Source organism: Zootoca vivipara, chromosome Z (assembly GCF_963506605.1).
Source record: "Zootoca vivipara chromosome Z, rZooViv1.1, whole genome shotgun sequence".
NCBI classification, from domain to species: domain Eukaryota; kingdom Metazoa; phylum Chordata; class Lepidosauria; order Squamata; family Lacertidae; genus Zootoca; species Zootoca vivipara.
The window spans coordinates 8693245-8707820 of record NC_083294.1 but is presented as its reverse complement, the minus strand read 5'-3'; the positions used below and the strand labels follow the sequence as shown (position 1 = coordinate 8707820).

General features: G+C 47.7%; 1 protein-coding gene across 1 annotated transcript in view; it reads right to left on the bottom strand.

The window, feature by feature from the left end:
- Positions 1 to 14557, bottom strand: part of CAMSAP1 (calmodulin regulated spectrin associated protein 1) — a 66173-nt gene extending 51616 nt beyond the window's left edge. The window contains exon 1 of the mRNA XM_035113419.2: positions 14511 to 14557. The gene's annotated coding sequence lies outside the window, so the exon portion shown is untranslated. The remainder of the gene's footprint in view (positions 1 to 14510) is intronic.
- Between the last annotated feature and the right edge of the window lie 19 nt (positions 14558 to 14576).

The window sequence follows — 14576 nt, the reverse complement described above, 5'->3', positions numbered from 1 at the left end:
ATATATATTCCATCATTCTACCCACACAGTATTTTATTTAAATTTGGCAAAGAGAAAATAAGAAAACATGAACTGTACCCATCTAAGTTCTACTCAGACAAGTAAGAGCAGTGCTTTTTTTCTAATTAAAAACTCTCATTTTCCTACTCATATTGAAATACTGCCCCTCAATGAGGCCAAACGTAGATTCAAGCTTAGATTTAGGGGTAGGCTATGCATACCCCTGCGTCCCCCCAGAAAAAAAGCACTGGACAAGACCCATTGAGTTTAATGGACCTATTTTAGACTGCAGTCCCAGCCTTACTTACCTGGAAGCAAGTCCCTTTGAATTCAACAGGTCTTGTGGTTAGTCGTGTCCATTAATTTCAGTGGGTTTACTCTAGGTACGGTGAACAGCCCCTTGAGAGGAAAGAGGGGGAGCCATTGCACAATTTAAGCTGCAATTAGAATAAACATTTATAGATTTCAGCTTTTAGATTCCACCTCTCTATGCAAAGCAAACAAATATGAGGGGAATTCCATTTTTTTTAAAGGGCCCCTTACTTTTTACGCTCACTGGAAGGACAGATCATGAAGCTGAGGCTCCAATACTTTGGCCAATACTTCATGAGAAGAGAAGAATCCTTGGAAAAGACCCTGATGTTGGGAAAGATGGAGGGCACAAGGAGAAGGGGACGACAGAGGACGAGATGGTCGGACAGTGTTCTCGAAGCTACGAACATGAGTTTGACCAAACTGTGGGAGGCAGTGGAAGACAGGAGTGCCTGGCGTGCTATGGTCCATGGGGTCACGAAGAGTCGGGCACGACTAAACAAAAACAACAACTTTTTATGCTGCATTCATGACAATATGTACTTAAGATGATATCGGGCAGCTTTCAATACTGCTTGTGCCTGCAAACGTTTTGGGGCTGACATACAGCTTCATTTCTGGTCAATGTACACACTGTAACCTCCTGCTGAAATCATGTAATGGTTTATATCATAAATGTGTTGGGGTAAGGGTGCTTTTGTTGTGCTTTAGCCTAAAGGTGCCCCTCCAGACAATAGTAATGCAGTAACACTGGGAGTACATTACAGGACAGCTAATAAAACAGAATGATGTGCAGACAGTTCAGTATAATTCCACCATTAATGCACCCCCCATGGCATGCTGCAGAATACACCTGTTTAAAAAGGAAACAAAAAACACCAGTCTGGAGGGGTCCTAAATCTACAGATGTGTGAAATTTGTAGCTCACATTTCATGAGACCATACTTACTGCACACTGAGTTTCCCCCACCCTAGCCAACTAGTAGCTCAATGGCCACGTATGCATTGCCAAAAAATAAAATAAAAGAGAAAACGCAACACCCCAAAAGAGGACACCAATTTGCATATGCTAATTTATATGTGTAGGTGCAAGTTTAGAAGTAATAACTCTGAATAAGAAATACACACAGTGGGAAAGACTGCACCCAGGTGACCTGCGAGTTTGCTCTGTCTGCTATCCATCCACGTGCTAAGAACTTGCCACATCATTGCACACAAGACAGTATAAAATGTGTTTTGTCCTGAATGTCATCCTGAATGTCTGGTGTACTCTCCTTTGTTCAAGGCCATTGGTCAGGGGTGCATCCTGTACATGATGTTGCACACTGTACATGAGATTACAGAGCTTTAGAGGGGCCATAGTCGGTAGGAATGAGTGCATCTCGGCTGGCAGCTTAAATGTCACCAAAGGAAGTGTTTGACATAAAGTGCAGGTTCTGACATACGCATTTAGATGCAAATTTATAAATATTTCAATGTAAATAGACATACACATAGTGGGGAAGGTCACCAAGTGAAATGTGTGTCTTCCCATGATCCCAAGCTAGCAGGACCAGTGGTCAGGGGTGATGGGAATTGTAGTCTCAAAACATCTGGAGGGCTGAGGTTGAGGAAGCTTGGGCTATTGCATGTCCCCTGCCTGAAGCCCTGGAGAGTTGCTGCGGCTGCCACCAGTATAGACAATACTGTACTAAGCTACATAGATCAAGGTCTGACCTGGTGGAAGGCAACTTCCTTTGTTCCTAAGTGGGGAGAGCACTGTTGCACTCAGATCTTGCTTGCGGGCTTCCCATTGGCACACCTGGTTGTTACTGTGAGAACAGGATGCTGGCACTTTGGTTTGATCCAGCAAGGTTCATCTATGTTCTACCCAATGCCCTCACCACCCCATGCATTACATTCTTTCCCTGGGCCTCTCCTGTGCAAGCTTTGGAATTGCATGATCCAAGTGACCTTCTGAATCACTGGTGTCCTTCGGCCAAGCTGCCCAGTGATGTGTGTTTCGGGGCAAGGGAGGGTGGGGGGCTGTCTAGCTAGCAGCATGCATTCCCTGAGTCACACAAAAGACCGAGAAGTGCATGACAGATGCCAGCAAGCACAGGAGCATTGCTAGTGTCCCCATGGCAACAGCTCCGACAACAGCTTCCCAACGTGACGTCATAAGAGGTGGAGGGAAAGCCGTCAATATTTCTCAACGCCACACTCCAGCACCACAGCTCACAAGTTACAGGGATCCCTCGTCACCAGCTTCTCACAAGGATACTGTGGTTGAGCCAAGTAGCAAACTGTTTGCAGATGAAGACAACATTCCAGATGCTGTTGTTGTTGTTCTTGTTGTTCTTGTTCTTGTTCTTGTTCTTGTAGTAATTGTAGTAATAGTTGTTGTTGTTTAGTCGTGTCCAACTCTTCATGACCCCATGGACCAGAGCACGCCAGGTACTAATGTCTTCCACTGCCTCCCACAGTTTGGTAGTAATTGTAAAGGCAAAGGTAAAGGGACCCCTGACCATTAGGTCCAGTCACGAACGACTCTGCTGTTGTGGCGCTCATCTCATGTTATTGGCCATGGGAGCCGGCGTACAGCTTCTGGGTCATGTGGCCAGCACAACTAAGCCGCTTCTGGCGAACCAGAGCAGCGCACGGAAACGCCATTTTCCTCCCTGCCGGAGCGGTACCTATTTATCTGCTTGCACTTTGATGTGCTTTCGAACTGCTAGGTGGGCAGGAGCAGGGACCCAACAACAGCTCACCCCATCACGGGGATTCGAACTGCCGACCTTCTGATCGGCAAGCCCTAGACTCTGTGGTTTAACCCACACCGCCACCCGTGTCCCTTGGTAGTAATAGTAGTATTGCCTTATTTCCTCCAAGGAGCTCAATATGGTGTACACCAGGCATCCCCAAACTGCGGCCCTCCAGATGTTTTGGACTACAATTCCCATCATCCCTGACCACTGGTCCTCTTAGCTAGGGATCATGGGAGTTGTAGGCCAAAACATCTGAAGGGCCGCAGTTTGGGGGGTGCCTGGTGTACACATTTCTCCCCCTCCCCATTCCATCCTCACAACCACCCTGTGAGGTAGGTTAGGCTGAGATGCAGTGACTGGCCCAAGGTGATCCAGTAAGCTTCATGGTCAGGTGTGGGATTTGAACTCAGGTCTCCCAGATCACAGTTCAACACTCTAATCACTATACCACACTGGCCCTGCCTTCTCTTCCCTAGAGAAGGAAGAACTAGAGTTTGTTACTTCACTGGTTGCTAGCCATTATTTCTGGAAGTGTGGGCCAAATTTATTTCATCCCAATTCCTACCAACCACCCCCAGCTTCACCTTCATGCATCAGGCAAGAAGGAAGATAAAATACCCTAATCCCTGCCCCTCCCCTGTGGTCCAGCCAATTGCCTTCTGAGGATTTCACCAGCTTTTTACAGACAAATAAGAATTTGGCTGAGAGAAAACAGTTACTGCCCAAAAGGAGAGGTCAGCAACTGGTGCACCCTGTTTAATCTGCCCAGCAGTTGTTGCCAAAGTTACCATTGTACAATAGGCTTGCTTCCGCACATGCTCACAACACTCCTCTCTTTTCTCCATACAGGTAAGCTAGAAGCATCAGAGTTCAAACAGGTATTCCAGACAGGCAGAAACACTGAATGAGGGTGCAAAGCTGGGCCTGGTTGGGGGAGGGGGGTGTCTTAGGGAGAATCCTTGTCATAGCTCTCCCCTTCTAACTCATAACTGTTGGTGTGTGAGTATCTACTCTTGGGCTTTCATTTCTTTCTGCAGCAGAGTTCCTTTTACAGAAAGTTTTCCTGCCTCTTACACTTCTTTACAGCAGCAGTAGCAGCATTCCAGCTACCTCTTAGTGAAATTCCCATTGCAGGAATAAACACCATTTGGTTCTGTTTCTCAAAGTCTTTATTATTTACAAAACTTTACACTGGTCATATACATATTCCTAGCAACATGTCCAAGACCATTTTAAAGTTTCTTCTAGAATATTCCAACAACTGGTAGGTTTAAAGGTTTCCTTTAAGAAATCAGCACAGCATCCCAACTTAGGTATACAAGTTTCAAGTTTATAAGGCATGGCACAGCTCCGTGATATAGGCAGATATGCTCCTTGCCTGTATGTAGCAATTAACTACTGAGCCAACCGTCTTTGAAACTTTAAAACTATCTATATATATAAAAATGTAAAAATCATGAAAGTGCGGGCTCCACTTTTCTCCATAACCGCTTGACCAATCGTCCTGAAATTTTGACACAACGATCCAGGCCACTCCCCGACTGTTGTTAGAGAAAAAAAACCCACACATCTCACACCTCCGCAGTTAAAAACCTGTTTTTCAACAAAGTAAAACAGCTCCCTCAAGTGGATTTTCTCCCACAGTACACCGCCTCCCTTCCTGCGAAATCTACACCACACCCACAAACCAAATAATGACATCATCAACCAAGCAACTGAAACCACCAAGGTGGCCATTACCAGACCCCTAGGCCCCTATCAGGCTGCTAGGCCCCCACTAGGCCTGGGGGGAGGGCAAGCGTGAGTGACCGGATCGCAGGTCGCAGCACGACCTTTGTTTTATGTAGGCCCCTGCCAGGCCCCCAGGCCCCCACTAGGCCCAGGGGGGCAGGGTGTGTGCCCGGATCGCAAGCCGCAGCACGGCCTTTGTTTTATGTAGCCCCCTGCCAGGCTGCCAGGCCCCCACTAGGCCCAGGGGGGTGGGCGAGTGCCCGGGTCGGAGGCCGCAGCAAGGCCTTTGTTTTATGTAGGCCCCTGCCAGGCCCCCACTAGGCCCGGGTGGGGGGATAACCCTCAGCAAAGCACTTGGGGGCACAGCAAGGGCTTTCTACTTTAAAATTTAGCGGGCGTTGTGTCACATGCAAGGCTCCGGCAGCCATTTTAAGTAAGGGCAGTCATGCCCCTTTTAATATACGCTTTATACTATGACTGATTGCAAGCCTCTGCGTCTTAAAAAAACAACAACCATGCACTTTCTCTCCCCAGTTTAAGTTTACCCCCCCCCCATTTACAATCTCCTACCTTCCCCTTGCCATTTATGGAACCGAACTGCTCGGGTGCTTCGGAACTAGCCTTCTGTTGCTACGGGGCTGTGGGTCTTCGCTATTTGACACACACACCCCCGGTCGGGATTATTAAAGTAGTTCTCTAGGCTCTCTGGGTCACTTACTCCAAAATTAGAAAATCCAAATAACAAAACACACACACAAACCAAAACACACAACAACACCCAAATCATACAATACCCACCAAAATAAATGACAACCCCAAAAATAAAATTAAACAATAATAACTTCTGCTTCTCATGTTCTTATTTCAAAAATTTGTAATCTAAATATACCGTGTTTCTCATATTTTAAGGCATCCCCAAAAAATAAGCCATGACAGGATTTCTAAGGGTTGGTGAAAAATAAGACATACCCCGAAAATAAGCGCTATCGCAAAGCCCCGACCGAGCGAGAGGCGAAGGCGCGGGACCCAGCAGGAGCTCCCTGCCTGCTTCCCCGAGCCGTAGTGCATCGGGGGACAGAGCCGAAGATCGGCGGGCGCTCCTTGCTGGGCTTGACAAGCCCGGGAAACAGCGCCCGCCGATCTTCGGACCTGTGCTGTGTGACAGGCAGGGGTGGGGGGAAGCGGAGATCGTTCTCCGCTCTCCCCCCACCCCCGCCTGTCACCAAAGATCGGCGGGCGCTCCTTGCTGGGCTTGACAAGCCCGGCAAACAGCGCCCGCCGATCTTCGGCCCTGTGCTGTATGACGGGCGGGGGTGGGGGGGAAGCGGAGATCGTGCTCCACTCTCCCCCCAACCCCGCCTGTCACCGAAGATCGGCGGGCGCTGTTTGCTGGGCTTGACAAGCCCGGCAAACAGCGCCCGCCGATCTTCGGCCCTGTGCTGTATGACGGGCGGGGGTGGGGGGGAAGCGGAGATCGTGCTCCGCTCTCCCCCCACCCCCGCCTGTCACCGAAGATCGGCGGGCGCTGTTTGCTGGGCTTGACAACCCCGGCAAACAGCGCCCGCCGATCTTCGGCCCTGTGCTGTATGACGGGCGGGGGTGGGGGGAAGCGGAGATCGTGCTCCGCTCTCCGCCCACCCCCGCCTGTCACCGAAGATCGGCGGGCGCTGTTTGCTGGGCTTGACAAGCCCGGCAAACAGCGCCCGCCGATCTTCGGACCTGTCCTGTGTGACAGGCGGGGGTGGGGGGGAAGCGGAGATCGTTCTCCGCTCTCCCCTCACCCCTGCCTGTCACCAAAGATCGGTGGGCGCTCCTTGCTGGGCTTGACAAGCCCGGGAAACAGCGCCCGCCGATCTTCGGCCCTGTGCTGTGTGACAGGCGGGGGTGGGGGGGAAGCGGAGATCGTTCTCCGCTCTCCCCCCACCCCCGCCTGTCACCAAAGATCGGCGGGCACTCCTTGCTGGGCTTGACAAGCCCGGCAAACAGCGCCCGCCGATCTTCGGCCCTGTGCTGTGTGACAGGCGGGGGTGGGGGGAGAGCGGAGAACGTGCTCCGCTCTCCCCCCACCCCCGCCTGTCACCGAAGATCGGCGGGCGCTGTTTGCTGGGCTTGTCAAGCCTGGCAAACAGCGCCCGCCGATCTTCGGCCCTGTGCTGTGTGACAGGCGGGGGTGGGGGAGAAGCGGAGATCGTTCTCCGCTCTCCCCCCATCCCCGCCTGTCACCGAAGATCGGCGGGCGCTCCTAGCTGGGCTTGACAAGCCCGGCAAACAGCGCCCGCCGACCTGTGCTGTGTGACAGGCGGGGGTGGGGGGGAAGCGGAGATCGTTCTCCGCTCTCCGCCCACCCCCGCCTGTCACCGAAGATCGGTGGGCGCTGTTTGCTGGGCTTGACAAGCCCGGCAAACAGCGCCCGCGTGCACTTTATTAAAAAATAAGACATCCCTCGAAAATAAGCCATGTCGTGTTTTTTAGAGGAAAAAATTAATATAAGACATGTCTTATAATATGAGAAACACGGTATAAAAATGTTCACAATGCATGCGCAGGGGCCGATGTATGGCGATACAGGGCGGAGGACAACACTCCCTGGGGAAAACAGAGGGAAGGGTGTCCTACCAAAACACAGGGATGAGCCAGGGGGTTGGAGGGAGGAGGGGTGGGATTCGCCATGGATCAGGACAGGGTGGGGGGAATCACAGGGATGACCCACAGCAATGCATGGCCGGGCCAGCTAGTTCAAAATAAAAACAAAGTAAAACTTGAGCAGACTACAGAGCTCAGTGACAAACAGCCTTGCATGTCACCGTTACCATGTGGTCCAACAATTGATTCAACAATTGACCCACACCCCATGCTCTGCTTTTGAATAGCTGGGCAGGGACAGCTGTTCATAAGAAGAGCTTGCTGGATCAGATCAATGGACAGCATCCTATTCCCACAGTGGCCAACTAGATGCCTATGGAAAACCCACAAGCAGGACCCGAACACAAGAGCACCCTCTCCTCGTGGTCTCCAGCAACTAATATTCAGAGCCGTTGCTGCCTCCAACTGTGGAAGGAGAGCAGAGTCACCTTAGTCGGTAGCCATCGATAGCCCTTCGCTCCATGAATTTGTCTAATCCTCTTTTAAAGCTATCTTAAGTTAGCAGCCATCGCTGCTTTCTGTGGAAGCACGTTTCTGTTTAGCTTGCCTGAATAGAGACTAGGGATGGGTAGGTAGATGTGTGCAGAAACTAACCTCTGCAGAGTTTAAATTTACATTTGTTATTCCACCTATTTTTGCATCTGGTCCCACCCACCACTGTCATGTGGCCCCAGGGAGGTTGCTCAGAAGGGAGTGTGGCCCCAGGCCACAAAAGGTTCTTACCCCCTGCTCTATGCCCTCCTAACCTTTAAGTGACACTCCTCAATGTAAGAAACTTGACCTTGGACACATTTGTAATGGGATTACAAGTGACAGGGAGTGTTAACAGGACAGACTTGTTACACTTGTCAAATGGGGACACTGCTGCCACTATGTTGGCACAAGCCACAGGTGGATGAAGGACTGGATTAAAGTGCAGGACACATATACAGTGTGCAGGAAAATATTTATTTTTGTCAACCCACCAAATATTGGCATATGAGGAAACAGAGGTAAAATACAGTTTTACCTTGCATCATGTCACACTTTTCTCTCCATCTAGTCCGGTGTTGTCTACTCTGACTGGCGTCAGCTTTCCAAGGTTTCAATCAGAGTGCTTTCCCAGCACTATCTACCTGGCTGAGTTGCTGAGGTGTTACAAAATGTTAAATGACAATAATAATAATAATAATAATAATAATAATAATAATAATAATAATAATATATTATTTGTACCCCGCCCATCTGGCTGGGTTTCCCCAGCCACTCTGGCCGGCTTCCAACAAAAATTTAAAATGTCACACATTAAAAACTTCCTTGATGTCTTCTAAACAAATGTCAGGTAGTTATTTATCTCTTTGACACCTGATGGGAGGGCGTTCTGCAGGGTGGGTGCTCAGAAATTAAAAAACGTCATCAGCAAATGAGGCCCAAGGGAAGATGGGGGTTATACAATATTAGTGGGAAGGGGTTCAGCGGAGAAGAAAGTAGGCAGTATACTTGACGTGCTGGTCATTCACTTCTTCCCTGTGACCTTCACACACATAAAGTAATTCATTAAAGGAGATGGAGAGCCTGTGCCTTAAGTGAGTGAGTGTATTAATAGTACAGTATGAGACGTATTTGAATGTTGCACGTGATAGTGAAAGTAGATGTGATGTAGGAGGGCTGTTATAAGACACTTTCAGGAAAAAAAGAATAGTGGCCCCAAAATAACCACAAACTAGATCAGTGTTTCCCAACCTTGTGCCTCCAGCTGTTTTCGGACTACAATTCCCATCATTCCTGACCACTGGTCTTGCTAGCTAGGGATGATGGGAGTTGTAGTCCCAAAACATCTGGAGGCACAAGGTTGGGAAACACTGAACTAGATTATAATCAAAGCATGAGTGAGGATGTCTACCCTTTCCCTTTCATGCTACTTTCCTTATTAAAACAACACATCTCCCCACCCCCCAGCAACTGCCATTTGCTTTTTGGAGGGAAATGTGCCACATCAGTGTACCAGGATTAGACAAATTCATGGAGAATAAAACTATCAGTTGCTACTAGCCACAATGGCTATGCTCTGCCTCCAGTGTTGAAGGCAGTATGCCTCTGAATGCCTGTTGCTGGGAGCCATAAGTGGGGAGAGTAACGCGTGCAATCAGGTTTTGTTTGCTTCCCATGAGGCAGCCAGGTAAAATCATGGTGTGGGGGGCATAGAGCAGGGACAGCAAGAGACATGTCCTGGGATGGTCTTGATGGCCAGGTAGTTCTGGAGGTCCACATTCGGCCTACCATACCCACCCACCCACCGCCTTTGTGTAAGATTGGCAGGAAAGGTGCATCCCAGAGCCTGAGATTTCAGGGGTCAGACTTGAGACGGAGGGCTGGCCCCAGTGATTATGTTTATTTCATGAAATGTATCAACCACTTGATTGTAGAAAAAACTCAATGTGGTTGTCCCACCCCCCCCCCCAAAGCAATGTCTTGGGGCGACCCCTGGTGATGTCATGGAGCAGCCACCGGTGATGTCATTCAGCATGGCACATTAAGCATTAACAACAGTCACTGAGGGCATGCTATTTGCACACAAAAAACCCCACAAAGACTAACAAATGAGGTTATTTGGGAGATGGGAAGGAGCAGACCTCCCTCCAGCAGGGTATATGCAGTAATTTGCAGCCGTCCACCTGCCACCTGGAGGGAGGCAGGCAAACCTGGAGACTCCAGGTCAGCTATGGCACCCTTACCTGTGTCTACTGAATCAAATGTGTCATGTGAATAACACAGAACAACATACCACTGATTCTTACTGGTTGAATTACACAAGGCAATGTCATTTCATATATCACTTCCAAAGAAGAGCAAAAGAGCTGCATAAAACACCAAACGAGAAGCAGGCAGTGATACTGTGTTGTCTGGACTGCCCCCCTCCCCCCCCCATTTCCAAATGAGATGAGCAGCCGTCTGGTTCAGTGGAAGGGCTCATCAATCCAACACGTCTGCCCTCTGGGTCGAAAGAAAAAAAAGTGGGGCAGGGGGAGAGAGGAGAGGCACAGCAATCTATTGTATCCAAGTCTCCTATTTTGTGAATTTTGCCATGAAATATTTATTAGTGCTCCTAATTTGCACACAAACACAAAGGAAGGAAGATATAGCACTGAAAACTAGTTACAACGAAGGTAATCTCACTAGGCATAAATCACTTGTTAAACAGGCTTTGAAAGAAGGATTATCAATATTTCTAAAGGCCTTCCCTTCCCCAGCCCCTCTGTGTCAGGAGGAAAACCACTCTCTCCACCTCATTGTGCTTTGTCCTCAGTGTCATCCCTGATGCCTGGCGTGCTCCACTTTGTTCTAGGCCAATGGTCAGACGTGATGTTGTGCACTAGTGATTCTACAGAGCCTAAAAGGGGCCTTGGTAGAATAGAGAGGACCACTCATCAAGGGTGGTCACTTAGACATCACAACCCAGAAAAGAGAGATTTGCATAAAGTCTGCATGTGCTAAATTATGTGTAAATAAGATGCAAATTTAGAAATAATGACCAGTGCTTCCCCCCTCCCCTCCCAGGGGTACTCAAGAGTACACTGTACTGGCATCCTTCTCCCCTGCCCCAAATGTTAAAAGTGTGGCACTTACTGTAACAATTTCATCGTACTGGCACCTTTCTTTTCTTTTTTTATATAAAGCAATGATAATGACTATAATGAAAGTAGAAATAGGCAGTTGGCAAGACAGTGAGCAGGTGATCTGTGTACCCGCTCAGATTGTGCTTTTGCGTTGACTGCTGATGGGTGATTATAAGGCCTCTGATACTCTCCCTTCTGATGGTTCTTTATCCGAATACATTCAAAACGACTGAGGGGATGGAGCAACTCCCTATGGAAAAAGTAATGCTTCATCCTTGCTCTCTTTATTCAGTGGTCCTTCAAAAGGGTACACACTGTACATTCCCCCTCAAAGAATTCTGGGAACTGTAGTTTTGTTAAAGGTACTGGGGATGGTAGCTCTGTGAAGCGTAAATTACAGTTCCCAAGATTCCTAGAGGGGCTAGGTGGGTGCTATATGCATATGATATGAACACAGCCCACAAGGCATCACATAGAAGTCAGTGGAAGGGTGCAAAGGGATATATCTGCATAGCTCAGTTGGTAAAATATGACTCTTAGCCTCAGGATTGTGGGTTCTAACCCCATGTTGGGCAAAAGATTCCTGCATTGCAGCGGGTTGGACTAGATGACCCTTACAGTCCCTTCCAACTCTACAATTCTATGATTCTGTGATAAGAAAGATCTGTGCTGCCCCAGCCAGGAGCAATTAGGATACTGCTTAACTGACACAGGAGATATGCCTGTATGGCTAGGATTACTCGGCATGGTGGCAAACCCACAAAATTACATTAAAAATATCATCTCCAATAGCAACTCAAAATAGAACAATACTTTATTCAGTGCTGTTTTTCTAGAAAATGGTGTGCCGGAACTCACCATGAACGCCTCCTACCTTCTCTTAGAATAGCAGAGGTGCCAGAACTGAGTGAGTTCCGGCTGAAAAAAAGCCCTGACTGTATTGAGAATGCCTGGAAATGGTGTGAGGGAGATTGCTTTTGCTGTGTAGCATAATGACATCTGACAATCTGCTATATTCAAATCCCTTCTGAAATCCGTCCCTCCTTCCATTGTTTTTAATTTTATTTTTTATTAAAGGATTGTTCCTGTATTAAGCATTGCAAGTTTCAAATAATTAGTTTAACTGTTATTTTGATCACCATCTGAGGCCCAACCTTGTGTGCCCTCTCCAGAAGAAGTCCGGAGGGTGGCAATCTGAGAATGGGCCTTTTCTGCAGTGGCTCCCCATTTATGGAATTCTCTCCCCAGTGAGGTTTGCCTGGCACCTTCATTGCATATTTTTTATACACCAGGCAAAACCATTCCTCCATAGCAAGGCCTTTGGCTGTTTAACATTCTGTGACCTTTTAAATGTGTTTGTGGGAGGGGGGGCTATTAGTTTGCTTTTCTTTTATTATGTATCATGAGGTTTTTTTGTTCTTGTTTTGTATTTTAATATTGTTAATATTAAAAATAATTGATATGGTTGTAGTAGTAGTAGTAAACTGCTTTGGGGTTTTATTACAGTGAAGAAATGTATAAGTTCTGTATCTATCTATCTATCTATCTATGTAAAGGGTGCATGTGTGTGACACCGAACGGTTCTCAGAAACCGCTTGACCGATTGCATTCAAATTTGGACACAACGACCCAAGCGAATATCTGAAGGTTGTTATAAAGTTTGCTAAGACAGATGTCAAACCTCTGGCAAGTAAAACACCCAAAACCCCATGTTTCAAAACACTCCATTCAGATGAAAGTACATGCTGGGAAAAGAACTAGGTTACAAACCAGCGCCCTCTAGCGGCGGCTACACTGATACTATACCTAAAAAACCTTCCCTCTCAACAGCACCTAAGCTCCCGTTTACATGCTACGCCGAAGCCTTTACAGACTAGGCTGAATGGAGGTACTGACTCGGTTGGGTGGGGGTTTGGGGGGGTGGGGGGAGAAGGGGGTGTGATACATCATGGGTCAGGACAGGGAGGGGGGAATCACAGGGATAAGACGGGGTGGGGGTGGGGAATCACAGGGATAAGGTGGGGGAGGGGCGGGCTATGTCATGGATTGGAACAGGGTGAGGGAAATCACAGGGATGAGCCACAGCAACATATGGCAGAGCTAGAAATAAATAAATAAATAATGCAAACACATTGCCAGTCTTCCCATACCGGTATATATATATGCAAGATGTAAACATTTACATAACTAATGTCATTGTCATTTGTTAGTTCTTTCCCTTGTTACTCAAAAGTCTCCAAGCAACTTGTAACACATTAAAAAAATATAACTACATTATACCATTAACAAAATCATGTATGATTAACAAAATCATGTATGTATAATACCACCACCTACAATTCGTTACTTTCCTCACCACCACCACTACTGCCATTCCACACACCAGCCACAAGAAGAAGTGTGTGTGTCTCACAGAAACACACACATAGGAAACATTCATCATAGAACTGTAGTTAGAAAGGACCCTGAGGATCATCTAGTCCAATGCAGGAATAGGCAGCAGTCCCCACAGGGATCGAACCTGCAACCTTAATGTTATCGACACCACCCTCTAACCAACTGACCTATTCATTGCCACCCTACTTCTTAGGCACCCAATGAAAATCCACATTAAGGCTGCGTGTTTGAAAACAGATGACGACTGTATTTTAAGGTCAGAGCCGGCGCATCCACCCAGCCCGGGCCTAGGGATGGCCCTGGAGGCGCCCTCTCCGCTCACTCGCTCGACCCTGGCCTACCCCTCAAGCAGCTAGGGTGCCAAGATCGGGCTCCAGAGGAAGCAGGGGAAGGCCAGGCCCAGAAACAGGGAAGGCTGCTAGCTGACAAGGTAAAGAGACTGTTTTTTACCCCTTCCCCTCACCAACAACCAAGGAACTCTCTTTTTATTTTATTTTTCTACTTTTTTCTATTTTCTATTTTTATTTTTTCTATTTTCTATTTTTTCTATTTTCTATTTTTCTATTTATTTTTTCTATTTTCTATTTTTATTTATTTTATTTTTTATTCCACGTTTGTTTGTTTTTTCTTAAAAAAAGGTCAACAACTCTGGGAAATGGGGGGGGGGGGGAGCCAGAAGGTGATCTTGCCTAAGGCGCAAAAAAAACCCCAAAAAACTAGCACCGACCCTGCTTAATTTAAGGTTGTATTTCTGATGCACCCACCAGCCACAGGAAGCGTGTGTATCTCACGCCGACAAAACACCGTCATCCTACTCTTTGGGCGGCTCATGAAAATCCACATGAATAAGGCTGCGCGTTTGAGATCAGACGAAGGTTGTCTTTTCAAGGTTTTATTCCGAATTGTGTTTGACTGTTTCTGGAAGCATTCCAGATAACTTGGGTTAGATGGGCAGCATATACAGAAGGAGCAACGGAACGATTATTGGCAGTGAAAAGCACCGGTACCGTCGTGGTGGTTATAAGAGCGAGCCCTTGCCGCAGTCCCCTTCGCAAAGTTTGGAGGGATGCGTGGCGAGACCTACCTTAACAGCCTGCGGCCAGAGCGGAACCCCTTGTGCTATAGGAGCGGTTTACGGGAGGACGCCTTA